The 13,707-nt window shown below is 47.6% G+C and overlaps 1 protein-coding gene across 2 annotated transcripts in view; it reads left to right on the top strand.

The window, feature by feature from the left end:
• The window catches only part of MEGF11 (multiple EGF like domains 11), a 318,172-nt gene that overhangs the window by 268,553 nt on the left and 35,912 nt on the right, over nucleotides 1-13,707 (top strand). The window lies entirely within an intron of this gene.

Genomic DNA, 13,707 nt, shown 5'->3' on the forward strand with positions numbered 1-13,707 from the left:
GTTTGGTGTATTAAATGCATTTTTGACTCACAGTATTTTCAACTTATGACAGGTTTATCTTAAGTGGAGGAGCACCTGTATTTTTGCATCATAATAACCACAGTGCACATGGGCAGTTTTGCATTTTGCTTTCTTTCACCCACATTTACTGCTTGGGCTTCTTAATTATCATTTTATATGACTGAATGACACTACAGGAGCTGATGTACCCCCAGTTTACTCAGCCATTTCCTTACGGCTGAATATTGAGTTGTTTCCAGTATTCCCACCAAATGTTGCAGTGAGCATCTTCCTACAAACAGCTTTTTTCCCTCATATAGAATGATTTCCTTAGGGTGAATTCCTAGGGTCAGTGGGCATAATTATTTATGGCTCTTGATGGATGTTGCCATTTTACTTTCCTCAAGGGTTATATAAATCTATACCACCAGCAGCTGTGTATAAATAAATGTACCTATTTCAGAACAACTTTGCTAACATTCTTTTTTTTAATTTTTGCTAATTATATAGGTAGAAAATGGCTCCTCAATGTTGCTTTGATTTGCATTTCTCTGATTACTACAGAAAGTGAACCTTTCCCCCATGTGTTTACTATTTGTATTTCCTCACGAATTATGCTGGTATTTGAGGTTTGATTCTAGGGAACTTGACATTGGAAGTGAGATCTTTTTCAAAGGTAGGGTGTGCCCAGTGGGTCTCAGGACCTAAACACTCAGGGGTCTCCCTGGCATGTTTTTTTAATTGTGCTGTAGGAAGTGGTTTATGCAGTAGAAAGTGTGTTTTTTGGAACCAAATCAGTGTCACATCCTGGCTGCCCTACTCACCAACTGTGTGACCTTGGACCAGTGAATTAGCTTCACTCAGGATCAGTTTTTTCACCTGTGGAATGGTTTATCTTAAGTGGAGGAGCACCTGTGGAATGGAACACCTGCCTTGCAAAGTTGCTATCAGATGCCTCAGCGCTTCTCAGGCTTTAGTGAGCTTTGGAATCATTGGTGGGCCTTGTTAAAGAGCAGGATCTGATCCAGTAGATCTGGGGATGGTCCTGAGAGTCTGCTTTTCTAAAATGCTCCCAGGTGACTCCAGTGCTGTTGGTCAGTGGCCTCACATGCATAGGAAAGGATGATGCTCAACTCGGGCTGCCCAGTGGAATCACCTGGGAGCTTCACAGACACTGATGCGGGGCTCCTCTCCCAGAGATTCAGGTGTATTTGGTCTAGCTGAGGCCAATGTGCTGCCAAGGTGGAGATCTACGGATCTATAAGGAAGCCTTTGTCACAATATGGGAGTGTGGGTTTGCCAGGTGATGGTGTCTTATGGACAGATTTCCTCTAGCCTTTAGAACAAACCCTGTTCAGCTCCCTCCTCCTTCTCCTCAATGCAGAAAAACTGGGTGAAAATGAACTCCAGTGGCATCTCCAAAAGAGAAAAGTTTGTTATTCCTGTAGGTTTCCTCTCTAGTTTACCTTTATTGATATGAGTTTTGTCCATAAAAAATTTCCATGTTAAAATGGAGTGCCCTAGGTTTGGGGTTTGGGTAGGAGAGAAGAGCTATTTGGGGTTAGAATCTCATGTAACCAAGTGATCAGGTGACTGAAGCCGAAGTGAACTGACCACACCAGACTGCCAGTGGGGCATTCTGACCCCAGCCCCAGCTTGGCTACTAGGGTAGTCCTATGGCTTTGGGCACATGGCTTCCCCTCTCACAGTCCCAGTTCCTTTATCTATAAATGATGACTTTGTAGGGGGAGATGAACCAACTGATTTATAAATGGTCTACTATGCAGATTCCATAGACCAAGTCAGGAAACACACCCTTCTGGAGGAAATGAGGGAAGGTAGGAGCAAGGAGGCGTATGTGTGTGTGTTTGCAGAGGGGTTTCACTGAGGTTATTATAGTCTGATTATATATACTGTCTATGAGCCTACTGGGAGTCCCACCTCCCTGTTTTCCATTCTTTACCTCTAGCTTCTGGCCTAGTCACTGCTCCTCAGAAGGGGAAATCAGGACCCTGGGAGGTTCTAGGGAGGCTGGTGTCTGTGTGCCCACTGCCCCCAGGCCAGAGCTCCAACAGTCTGGAAACCAGACCACTGCCTCTCTCCCTCCCCTCTGAGATGCAAATGACTTCCTGCCCTTGAACTTTGGAGGACTGGGCACTTATAGAAATCATCTAGCTGTGGAGTCCCTCCTGCCTGGGGATTGGGGCTAAGATAGATTGTGTGCCAAGCTGCCCTGGTGAGACCATGTGAATTCCCATCCATCTCCTGCCCAGCCTCATTAAACCTGGAAAGGCTCTTCTGGGCCCTGTCGGGTGCTGAGCAGGAGCCACTGGAGGTGATTACAGAAGAGCCAGTTGTTCTCATCCAGCGAGACGCATTCTTACATGCACCAGGCTCCAAGGGGGAAATTATTACTGCTGCCCTCACCCCATCTTCTGAAAGAATGGGACTGCAATTAGCCAGTTCTGGTGAGGGTAGGGGTTTGGGGCAATCAGCAGAACAGACTTGGCTGACACCCTCCCCCATATGTCCCGTGGTCAATAATAATTAGCAATGCTTTTATTTATTGGTTGGTTTGTGGATTTATGTACCTGCCTTTTTCTTTGAAAGATTTTTTAGGATGGGCAATTAATTAGAGACTAATTAAAAGAGCCTTTTTCTGAATGTTTGGAGACTTTGACCCTAGGCTTAGTAACCTTAGACATGTCACATCACCTTGCTAGGCCTCAGTTTTCTCATCTGTAAGATGGGAGTCATATTAGTCTTGCCTGCTCTTGGATGTGAGTAGCCAACGTGGTAATGGATATGAGACCACATCCTCAGCTATACCCTCCTACTAGAGCTCTGGCTTTTTAAAGAGAATGTTGTGATAGCTTTATGAATGCAGAGTCTCTGAGGGCTGAGAATGGTCTCAGGCTCTACATAAATGTAAGGAGTGCTAATAAAGTATTGCAGAACCACCCCTGGGAGCCTAGTGACGTGCCTGCAATAGCCAGGTGGTCCCCACTCCCTGAGACCACGAGAATGTAGGGTAAAAGCAAGTCCTGCCTGGCACCCTGGATATGCTGGCCCTCACATTCTTTCTTCTTCCTTCCTGCCTTCCCAGTCGGGTACATGGAGAGTCTAATCAGACACCCATCCAGCCATCAAGGAACTTATGCTCAATAATAATCATATTCACATTAGCGGCAAACAGTTATTGAGTCTCTGCTACATGTTTCATTTCTATTCCTCACAAGAGCCCTATGGAGGTACGCTTCTACCATCCTCAATTTGCAAATGAGGATGAAGTTCAAACTTCTGACTTGCTTGGGATCACAAAGCCAGTAGTGGTGATAGCCACTGAACTCTATATGTTAGATGACAGGCTTTGATTGACAGGTCACTGTAGAACCACACAAATCTGAGTTCAAATTCGGTCCTTAAATCCCCACCCTGCCTACTGGCAAGTAACTTGTCCTGCCTAAGCCTGAATTTTGTCATCTGTTGAGAGGAGACCTGGCCCTGAGAATGAGACACTTCATATGGAAATCTTACAGCTCGGAGCATAGAACACAATAGATACCCAGTAAAAATGGTAGTAATTATTGGCGAACTATGAGAGCTGTGGGGGAACATCGCTCAGCACCTTCTTCCAGGAAAGTGTCAAGATGAGCTACACCTAGGAGCAGAGGCTTGAACATGCACAGCTGTTATTCCAGGCAGGTCTACCCAAGCACGCTGAATGGTCAATCTCAGGAGGCACTGTGGGGTGGACACACCTGTCAATATTTAAGGAAATAGATATAGAGATGAAAGTGGGAAGAGACTCTGGGCATTTTACATATTAGTGTGGCAGCAGCAGGAGAATCACTTGGGACATGCATTACTGAATTATGTTGGTGCTGCCAGTGGTGGAAAACAGCCCTGGGCTGCAAGGCAAGAAACTAAGTTCCTAGCTCTGATTGAGCCAACTTTTGAGGCTTCTCTTTCTCATTTGTAGAAAAAGAATGACATCATCTACCCCAAAGAAACAATGGTGTGGGAGCCAGTCATTCAAATGGAAGTGCTTAAAATTGGGAGTGAAATTGTTTTAGCACCTTGGACAGCCCCACAAGTCCTTGCTCTTGGAACACAGGACCCTCACCCAGTCAGAACACCAGCGTGAACAAGGGTGACGAGGGAAGGGTTAGAATCATATTACAGAGGGCTCAGGCCAGCAGAGTCCTGTGAGTGTCCATGTGAGGAATAATCCAGAAAGTGAGGGCCTTTCTCTCCACTCACTGCAGCCAGGGGAGTAGCTGAACTGTGGCAAGGGCACTAAGTGGAGCTGCCCATCCACTTGGAGGTTAGGATCACATCACCCCCGTCCACAGCTTCTCATTATCCACCGAATAAAGCACAAATCCCAGTCCTTTGTAACCTGCCTTAACTTCATCTCCTTCCACAAATCTATGCCGTAGCCACACATAACTCACTTTTCCCCAAATGCAGTGTCTGCTTTGGGGCTTCAACTTGTGCCTTTTCTCAAGCTTTCTTCTCTTCCTAGATTGCCCACCCATCTGTCCTTATCTCAGTCTACAAAAATCCTCCTCTGCCTTTCAGGCTAAAATCAAAGGCCACCTCTACCATGAAGTCTTCCCTGAATACCCTTCTCTTCAGGATTAACCCCTTCCTTCATCTCCTCTTTTCCCACAGAACATGGTTCATCCTCAGAGTCTGTCTCCCTCCAACGCTGCACCTGCTACTGCCCCCCTCCATGCCTACCATGTGAACATCTTGCTCAATATACTCTTTGAAATGAATGAAATTCTTGGGAAGAGTAATGTCTTTAAAGCATAAGTTTCCAGAACTGACCTTTATAGGAAAAAAATTCATCATATTTCTCAGTGGGCTTTGCCAGCAGGGCTGGTGCCTGAATCTACCCATTAGTTTCTCTGCACTTCAGAAAAACAGGCAGCTGCAGTGGGAACGGAACAGCTGTCCTCCAACATCATATCCAGGTTCTTTGGGTAAACGGTGTGAGTTTCTACCTTATGCAATACCTTATAGTGGTTACACAGAGATTCTGGAGCCAGATGCCTGCCTTCAAATGCCAGCTTTGTTGCCTATAAGCTTTGTGGTTTTGGGCAAGATGCTTTATCTCTCTGTGCCTCTGTTTTCTCATAAGTGAAAGGGGAATAATAATAAATCCATCAGATTATTGAGCTGATTAAATTAATTGGTACATATAAAGTACTTAGAATACCTGGCATATTGATAATCTTTCAACAAGTGTTAGCTATTGTTATCATTATTGTTGTTGATGCTGTTATTTACCCCAAGGGGTCATCCACCTGAAGAATCTGACTGGCCCCGGCCTGAGTGCTCTGTCTGAGGATGCAGGTAGAAATGAGGGTGAGAGGAAGAGAGCAGAGTTAGTTGAAACTTCCCCCTGGCTGGGAGCTCTTGGGTCCCCAAGGGCAGTCACAGAGCCGAGAATAGACTTTCTATTCTGGGAGAGAAGGCCAGTTTCTCAGCCTTATGGCATCCTCCACTGACCATCTTTCCTTAATTAGGCCTCACCCAGGCAGCCCGCCTGATGAAGCTTTCTGTGCTGCTCTAGGACTAATTGCCGCCACCTTGGCACCTGGAGTGAATAGCCTGTGAGGTCACTGCCAGAGCTGCTAAGACTTGCTTTCCCAGACCCCCTCCCGGGTGCCTCCTCCCCACATGAAGTCCATGTGGCTGGGAGATAAGGGACCCGCTGGTCATTGCTCAGCACAGATGTTCCCTTTCAGCTCCAGCTATAATGGGGACGAGGAGCATGGGAGGCAGGAGAGAAGGGCCTAGTGTCCCCTCCCATGAGATTCGGGGCCTATATTTCTCCCCTGGATGACAGAATTTCTATTACCTTAAAGGGCTCATCTATTTATGCTGCAATTTTTTGAAGCCCTGTCTGCTGTTATTGAACCCTGCATGCTGGCGAGGGGAGCGGGCACTCCATCACCCAAATGAATAAACTCATTTCCACATTTTTCTCCCCTTTCTCTGTGCTGTCTGTAGGTCATATGCAAACCTCAGCTGCTCTAGCTAGGGAAGGTGGGAGGGGCTGAGAGTTATAAAAATCCAGATCAGTGGAGCAGTGATTGAATTTTCCTGTAAGGTTTGTGATGCCCTTTAAAGACGTCACCCTCCCCCAGCCACCCCCACCTCCTCAAGCTGGCAGAGTGCATGTCTGCCTCTTGTGTGGCTCCTAAGCTGGAACTCTAGAGAGTGAGGACAGCGGCAGGGCCAGAAGAGACTGTAGACTGAAAATTACAGCCAGGTGACATGTATATAATGTGTGCGCATTTCTTGTTCTAGTTGTTTTGTTCATCAAACAGATCTGCAGATGATTAGCCCTAAGAGTAGAAAGCCAGCTTCTTATCCCCTGCTCCCAACCATTGACTAGCTTCCTAATTATTATAGTAAAAGGTTTTCCTGGATGCTGCACTGGGGTTGAGGAATTCACCCTCTAGCTGCCACACTCATGTAAGCAGAGGAGCCCAGGTGGTGCAAAGTAGCAGAAATGATCCAAAAATATACACACATTCACAGGCTCCAGTACTCAAATCCCAGCTTTGCTGTCGCTTGCTGGGTGGCCATGGCCCAGTTACTTGAGCTTCTCAAGTTTTAGTTTTTTCATCTATAAAGCAGAGCAAATAATGGTACTATGGGATACTGTTATTTTTAGGATTAAATTAGATAAAATATGTACAACGTTTAGAGCAAAGCCTGGCATATAGTGAATGCTCGATAAACAGTTGTCAAGGTTCCGCATGTAGTTGCATAGAGATGACACACTGGAGGCAAAGGGTATGGACTTTGGGGTCAGATAGGCCTGGATTGAAATCCCAAGTCTGTTTCTCAGTAGCAGTGTGACCTTAGACAACGTGCTTAGCCTCTCTGAGCCCTTGTTTCCCATCTAAAAAAAATGGTTGATAATGCTCTCCCTTCAGGGTCGGTGCTCAGCCCTTCCCTCATGCATCCTCTCATTTTACAAAGGAGGAAATCAAGGTCCAGAGAGGGAAACTGACTTATATTAGGTTACATAGTAAGTCATTAGCAGAACTGGGATGGAAAGCAGGTGACATAACTCCTAGCCTGATGCTCTTTCCAAACCTTTGCCTCCATCTCATGAGTTTGCTGTCCCCAGAGCAGACACCTACTGTTTTTTCCCAGCACAGAGAAGGATAGGGGTGGGGTCCCTAAGCAGTTAAATCATGTTGGCAATTAATCCACAGAGCAAAGTAGGGAAAATTGGCTTTATGTCACTAAGGCTGAGTCCAGCCTTCCCCCTCTGGGACCCCACGGTTTGTGGCTTTGTTAGGGGAAACTGCTGACTCTTCCAGATTAAAAAATAAAAGTTCCCATGTCATAACACCCTCTCCTTGCCGTACATCTCATGTCCTTATCAGTGCCCTCATTATTGGGGCCTGGAGCTGGGGCTTTTGTCTCAGGCCTGGTGCCTGCAGCTCTCTCTGTGCCTCAGCAGCCGCTGTTGGCACAGGTCTGGGGCATCTATACTAAACATTCCCAGTTTTCTTTTTGTCCAAGTCTGACGTTGACAAGGTTTCTATCCCTGCTGGTTCCCGGTTCTGGCCACCCCGCAGACACGGAGGGTAGGGCCAGGAGTCAGAGGATCTTTCCTGAAAGGTCTGAAGGAGGTGGACAACTACGTTAGTGTGATGATGGCCCATTCGTGGAGCACTGAGTAACTTGGGTGGGCCCTAGGCCTGGCACTCCGCTCTTCATACTTTGTTTACTTAATCTTCGCAACTCGGTATGTGGGGGCCATTAGGATCGCCACTTTGCCGATGAGGAAACTGAGGCTCAGAGAGGTGAAGTAACCTTCCTAGTTGATAAGCAGCCACCAGCAGCTGAGCCTATAGCTCTCTGAACCCAGAGCCTGCACTTTTAGCCTCAAACCAAAATGCCTGGAGAAGAGAAGGCTGTGGATAAGTAGCAAATGACCAGCTTTGAGACTCTCTCAGGCCTTTTCCTAGGAAAGGGAAAACCCCACCAACCTCATTTTCCAGCTGGAGCCTAGTGGCTTCCTGACCTTTGTCTTGGAGAGGAGGTAAGCCGGGACGTTCAGTCTCCCTCCTTACTTCGGGGTCCAGCCATCGCACACTTGAGTTTGTCTGTCCTCACAGCTCTCTTGTGAGGAAAGCAAGGTGAGTACTGTTAGTTATATTTCATAGATGAGGAAACTGAAGTTCAAAGTGGTTATACGTCTTGTCTAAAATGATAAAGCTGGGCCTAGAACCCAGGGTTCATGGCTCCAAGGCCAGGACAGCTGGTTGAGAAGGGGAGGTCAGTGCTAAGGCAAGGACCAGCTGGAAGTCAGACCTGAGCTTAAACTCTGGCCCCGCTGCCTACTCGTTGTTCGATTTTGCCCAAGTCACTTCACTTCTCTGTGCCTTAACTTTATCTTCTGCAAAATGGGGATCTAAATCCTGCTCTTTGTATCCTGGGGCTGATGCTGAAACAAGCTGAGCTGAAACAAGCCATGGGGAAGGACTGGAAGAAGTGCCAGGGTGCGTGCACCCAGAGGCTTGAGGGGAAGCAGTGGGCCCAGGGCCCGCAGACCGTCCTCCCACCAAGCCACAGGTCTAGAACAAAGAACCCACTCCCCTCCCTCTACCCCTGCCCTCAAGCTCCAAGACCCCACCCATCACAACCCCTCCCAGCCATCTTCCCACTTAGTCATTAGCACCAATAATCCCATCTGCAGGAGTAATTATAGACCCCAGGAGGGAAAGAGATTCTTGCCAGAAGACGTGATTATGTCTGGAAAATGAAAGATCTTGCAGAAAAGGTCATGAATAAATTATTTCAAGGTGGGGCCGATAAGAAAACTATCAATGGGGGTAAAACAAAAACAACAACAACAAATCTCAAGAGTTCTCTCCAAAAGCCCTACTGAATAATTGTTCTTGCCTGTCCTAAAAGTTCTGAAGAAGAGTCTTAATTCTTTGAGACAGGCACAGGGAAGCCCAGCAGGGGCTCCCCAGCCTTCAGGCCCAGACGGCCCAGATTAGCTGGGGTGTGGGGAAAGTGAAGGAAAATAGTGGAGGAGGAGCGAGCTGGGCCCCCACATGCCAGTTCCTGCTGAATTCAGCGGGCAAAGGGGGGCTGTTGCAGTCTTGAGCAGGGGCGTGACAAAATGGTGCTGCGTTTGACCTCCATAGTAGGGAGATGGTGACATTCGGTCTGAGAATACAGCAAGCAGTAGGTGCTCAGTGGATACTGGTCCCCATCACCCCCCATGGTTCTTCAGGAGATGCTGGTTGGCAGAATGGGGAGAGCTATGGGAGGGCTTTGAGTCATGAATCTCAGCCCTGCCACTCACCAACTGGGTGACTTAGGGAAGGTCACTTCTGAAACTCAACCTTGCAGGATGGTTTGTGGGTGAAACAAGGCAAGCACTGTGAAAGCGGCAGAGCAGATAAATCTAAGTATCTTTTTTACATCTGCAATGGGCCTAGGCTCTTATTGGACCTTGTGTAATAATCCAAATGCCTAAAGCATTTATAGCACTTCCTCCGGGCCAGGCACTATTCTGAGAATATTATGTATATCAACTTATTTAATCTTCACCACTACCCTTGGAGAAAAGTTCTACTATAGTGCCCATTTTGCAGATAGGGAAACTGAAACACAGAGAGGTTAGTAACTTGCCCAAAGTATACCCAAATAAAGCTGAAAAAATTAAAATAAGTTGCCCAAGGTCCCATAAGTGTCAGAGCCAGGACCTGAACCCAGTAGTCAGGTTTCAGAGCTCATGGGCTTGACACACAGCCTTCTGCTACTTCTCTGTGACCTGCCCCTTCTGTGAGCAAACTCAGAGTGATCCTCACTGCCCCCAACCAGGATGAAACCTTAAGCATAGCAGCAGGGGTGCTCCAGCCACAAAAGCTGAGTTTGGAAGTGACCTCAAACTATAGGGCAATCTGTCAGGTAGCTCAGGTGGTGGTGTGGGTGGAGCACCCAGTCATCACCAGAACCCCCATCTGTGTCACAATTCTTCCACTGCAAAATGCTCTCATATCCATTATCGCCTGAGTTCTCACAGCCCTCTGTTGCCATTTTATACACACAGAAACAGGCTCTACAAGGTTGCACAACTCTGAGCATCTCCTCCCTCCTCACTAAGCCCAGGGCTGAGTCACTCCCCAGGCAAATGCTGCCCAGAAGAACCCCTCCGGCCCCATCTCCCTCTGAGGCCTTGCTCCCCTTTTCTTTCTGCCCCTGTGGACCCCACAGCCCTAGATAGGCTCTGCCCCAGGCCAGAAGCTACCTGTCCCTTCCTACAGGGAGGTCTGATCTGAACTAAGCTCCCTTCAAATCTGCCCCCCTGAAGCCTTGGGCCATAAATGGGGAGCACATTGAAGGCCCACATTATGTGTAGTGAAGTGTTCTATGAGAACTTGGCTGAGAAACCTCCAGGAGCCAGAAAAATCCAGAGGAAGCCAGCTTTATTAAGACTTGGATAATTTTACAGAATTTGGGGGTGGGAGGGATGGATCCTGTGGACAACAGAGGCTGACCTTTCCCATAACCCTCTTGTTCTTTTCCCTGGTAAAAGCTATTTGGGTTTCAACTTCTGAGCTTTCTTTGCATTCAGTCTAGATTGTATTTTTTTTTTTTTTTTATGATTCCACAATCGGTTTGCAATTGGATTTGCCTAAGTCTGGACTCTCCCAGCCTCTCTCAGACAGAAAGGAATAGCCCAGACTCCTACCTTGCAGGAAGGGGTTTCTTAAAATAGGCAGAATACTGAGTCTCTTGCCTGATCTCTGGGATCCGCCTTTGTCTTTAGGGCAAAGTTTGGAGCCTGGCACTCACAGGCCTTCCTGCCTGGGCCATTCTGACCTCTAGGGTACTGTCTTACTGCTGTTCCTCAGCCCCGATGCTGGCAAACCCACTCTAGTGGCACTTTGTGGATGTTTCTATCCTAAAAGATGTTTCTGTTTCTGTATTAAACAGAAAGTTGCTAGGGGACAGGTCTATCTGATCTATCCCTGTGTTTCTACCCTTTTTCCTGCCACCCTCCTGACCCCAGCCCACTCCCAGGCCTGGCACAAACTCTCCTGCACAAAGTTGGGTTGTAAAGATTCGTGGAATAAATGCACAGGTAGTTTAGCAGCATCCCCTAAGTCATGAGTGTGCCACATTTTGCTTGGACCTTAGTAAACGACCCCCATTGGCCTCTGCAGGACCCTCTGTACTCTAGAATCTGGTTCCTACTTGGGACATTGTCACTGTCTCTATAGTCAGACTCTGGCTCTGCAGGCCACTGTCCTGGGCCCACACACCCAGCTACTACTCCAGAGGATCTGAGTTCTGCAACCCACATGTACACACACACAAAATATCCAACCCCCACAATGTGGACCCAGCATGTCCATACCGTGAGCACCACACTCACAGCCACCATGATCAAATCACCCTTGGGCTGTAAGGCTAGGATCGACTCAAAAGTCCAACATGCAGATACTAAACTTACCCCACAGCTGTCACACACCACTGATAAAAAACACACAGACATCAAACTATAGTAACTGTCATGTGAGTGGCACCTCCAGAGTTGTACAGTGCACAGCCTACACAACTGTACACAACAGTCTCAAGTCACTGACAGCCTATTCATTTTGAACAGACCTAGGGCTTCCAGGCCTAACCTTCAGCTCTCTACCCATCCCTCCTGGGAGTCAAACAGAATGACTCAGCCCCAAGAGCTCTGAGCATTTCCCACTCTGCATAGAGAGGAAAGGGTAGGGATAGATGTGACAAGTGGCCTTTGTCCTTCTCTCCTTGTCTCTCTGGCCCTCTGCTCCTCATGCCTTATGCAGAATTTCTTTTCCCCAACATGCATTCACTGTCAGTTGCTGCCTTATCAGTGACACACTAATTAGGTCCAGTGAGGTTTGCTCTGCATTGAGAGGCCTTTGTGGCTGGCATTCGGTCCAAGCTGTTCTTTCCTTGCCTTGTGGGCCACGTGTCACTCTTTCTCCCTGGAAAATCACAAATGAGGCTCCTCACCTGGGAGTCCCACTGCCTAAGCCCTTGAAACTGGGACTGGGGGTGAATGAGAAGAGTGGGCGGGGGGAATGCTGCTGGTACTCTCTGTGGCAGAGCAGACACTTGCCCGGCAAGGGGCTTTGTAAACAGTAAAGCACACTCCACATGTGTGCTGCTGGCATTGACATGACATTAGACACCAAAATCAGCCTGCATTGCTAGCCCTGAAACTCCAGGAGTAGGAGGAGAGAGAGGGGAACAGTAGCAACCAGAGGCTCAGGGAGGCCACCAATGGCTGCTTGCAGAACATCTGGAAGTAGGGAGAAAACTAGCCTGTGCCCCTCTTGTGCTACGACCTCATCTTGTGCCCTACCTACCTCTAGCCACTAGATGGTAAACTCCACGAGGGCAGTGACAAGATCCGTTCTGCTCCATGTGTATCCCCTGGCCTTGCACAGTGTCTGACACATACTAGTGCTTTAAAAAAACATCTCCCAAATGACTGAATTAATTCATTACATATGCATTGAGCACTGACTGTGAGTGCATCACTGTGCTAGGGCCAGGGCTACAGGTTGAATAAAACAGACCCAGACTTTAACCTCATGGAACTTAAAATCTAGTGGATAAGAGCTAACTTTTTAAACATTTATTACAATTGTGATAAGTGCCACAAAGGGGCAAATAACAGGGAAACCTGCTCTGGAAGTGGGAGGGCAGGGGGAAAGGTGAAGAATATGGGAGCTGGAAGGGACCTGAGGCCACATCTAGTCTAGTGTAATGGTTAGTGAGACCCAGGCCCCATCACGGTACTTGGTCTGTAGTAGATGCTCCACCAATGTTTATGGACTAAGTGGATGAACAAATGAGGTCAAGTCGCCTTGAGCCAGTGCTTTTGCCTTACTTAAACCCAGGTACTCTCACTCCAGGTCCAGGCCCTTTCTTGCCTAAACCATCTCTACTTTTCCAACAAGAGGACACATGGACCAAGGCAACTTTCCTAGTTCCTTTCCGAGAGTCCTCTCTGCTGAGTTCCCACAGACTGGTAGGAGCACACCCACCACTGTGGCTTAGATCTAGAAAACCTAGTTCTACTCTGTTTACGCTGCCTCCCACCCACAGAACATATTTATGGGACCCAGAGACGAGCTTGCACAATTGCCTCCCACTTCTGTGTGAGGGAGGGTCAACCACTTTCCATATTTCTGCTTCTTTCACTCCAAAAAATACTCATTAACCTCCTGCCCATTGCAAGGAAAATGGATGATCAACACAAGAAGCCCAGCTGTTGATTAATTTTCCGAAACAGGGCCAAACTACAAAGCAGCATATTGCAGGGGAGAAAATTCAATAAACAGCGTTTGAAACAAATTTAATAGAACATATAACTCATTACCCACCGAGGTCTGGGCCTGTGTTGCCATGTTGTGCAAGGAGGCTGGTGAAGGCTAGTGGGGCAGATTTGCATCTCTTTAGCAGGACAGGCTCCTGGGGTTCCATTCTGCCAGTAGCTCTTTCAAATCAAGTTCAGGATGTTAATAGCCAATGCATCTATAATTAACAGGCCTTTGGATGGGAGGAAGAGTTCACATCCATCCTCCATTCACAAAATAAAGACTTTGAGTAAGACTGGCAGGCTCCCCCCAGCAGAAGAGGGAACCTCAGGGACCGGCCCCTGTG

Source organism: Pteropus medius, unplaced genomic scaffold (genome assembly GCF_902729225.1).
Source record: "Pteropus medius unplaced genomic scaffold, Ma_sr-lr_union100, whole genome shotgun sequence".
NCBI lineage: Eukaryota > Metazoa > Chordata > Mammalia > Chiroptera > Pteropodidae > Pteropus > Pteropus medius.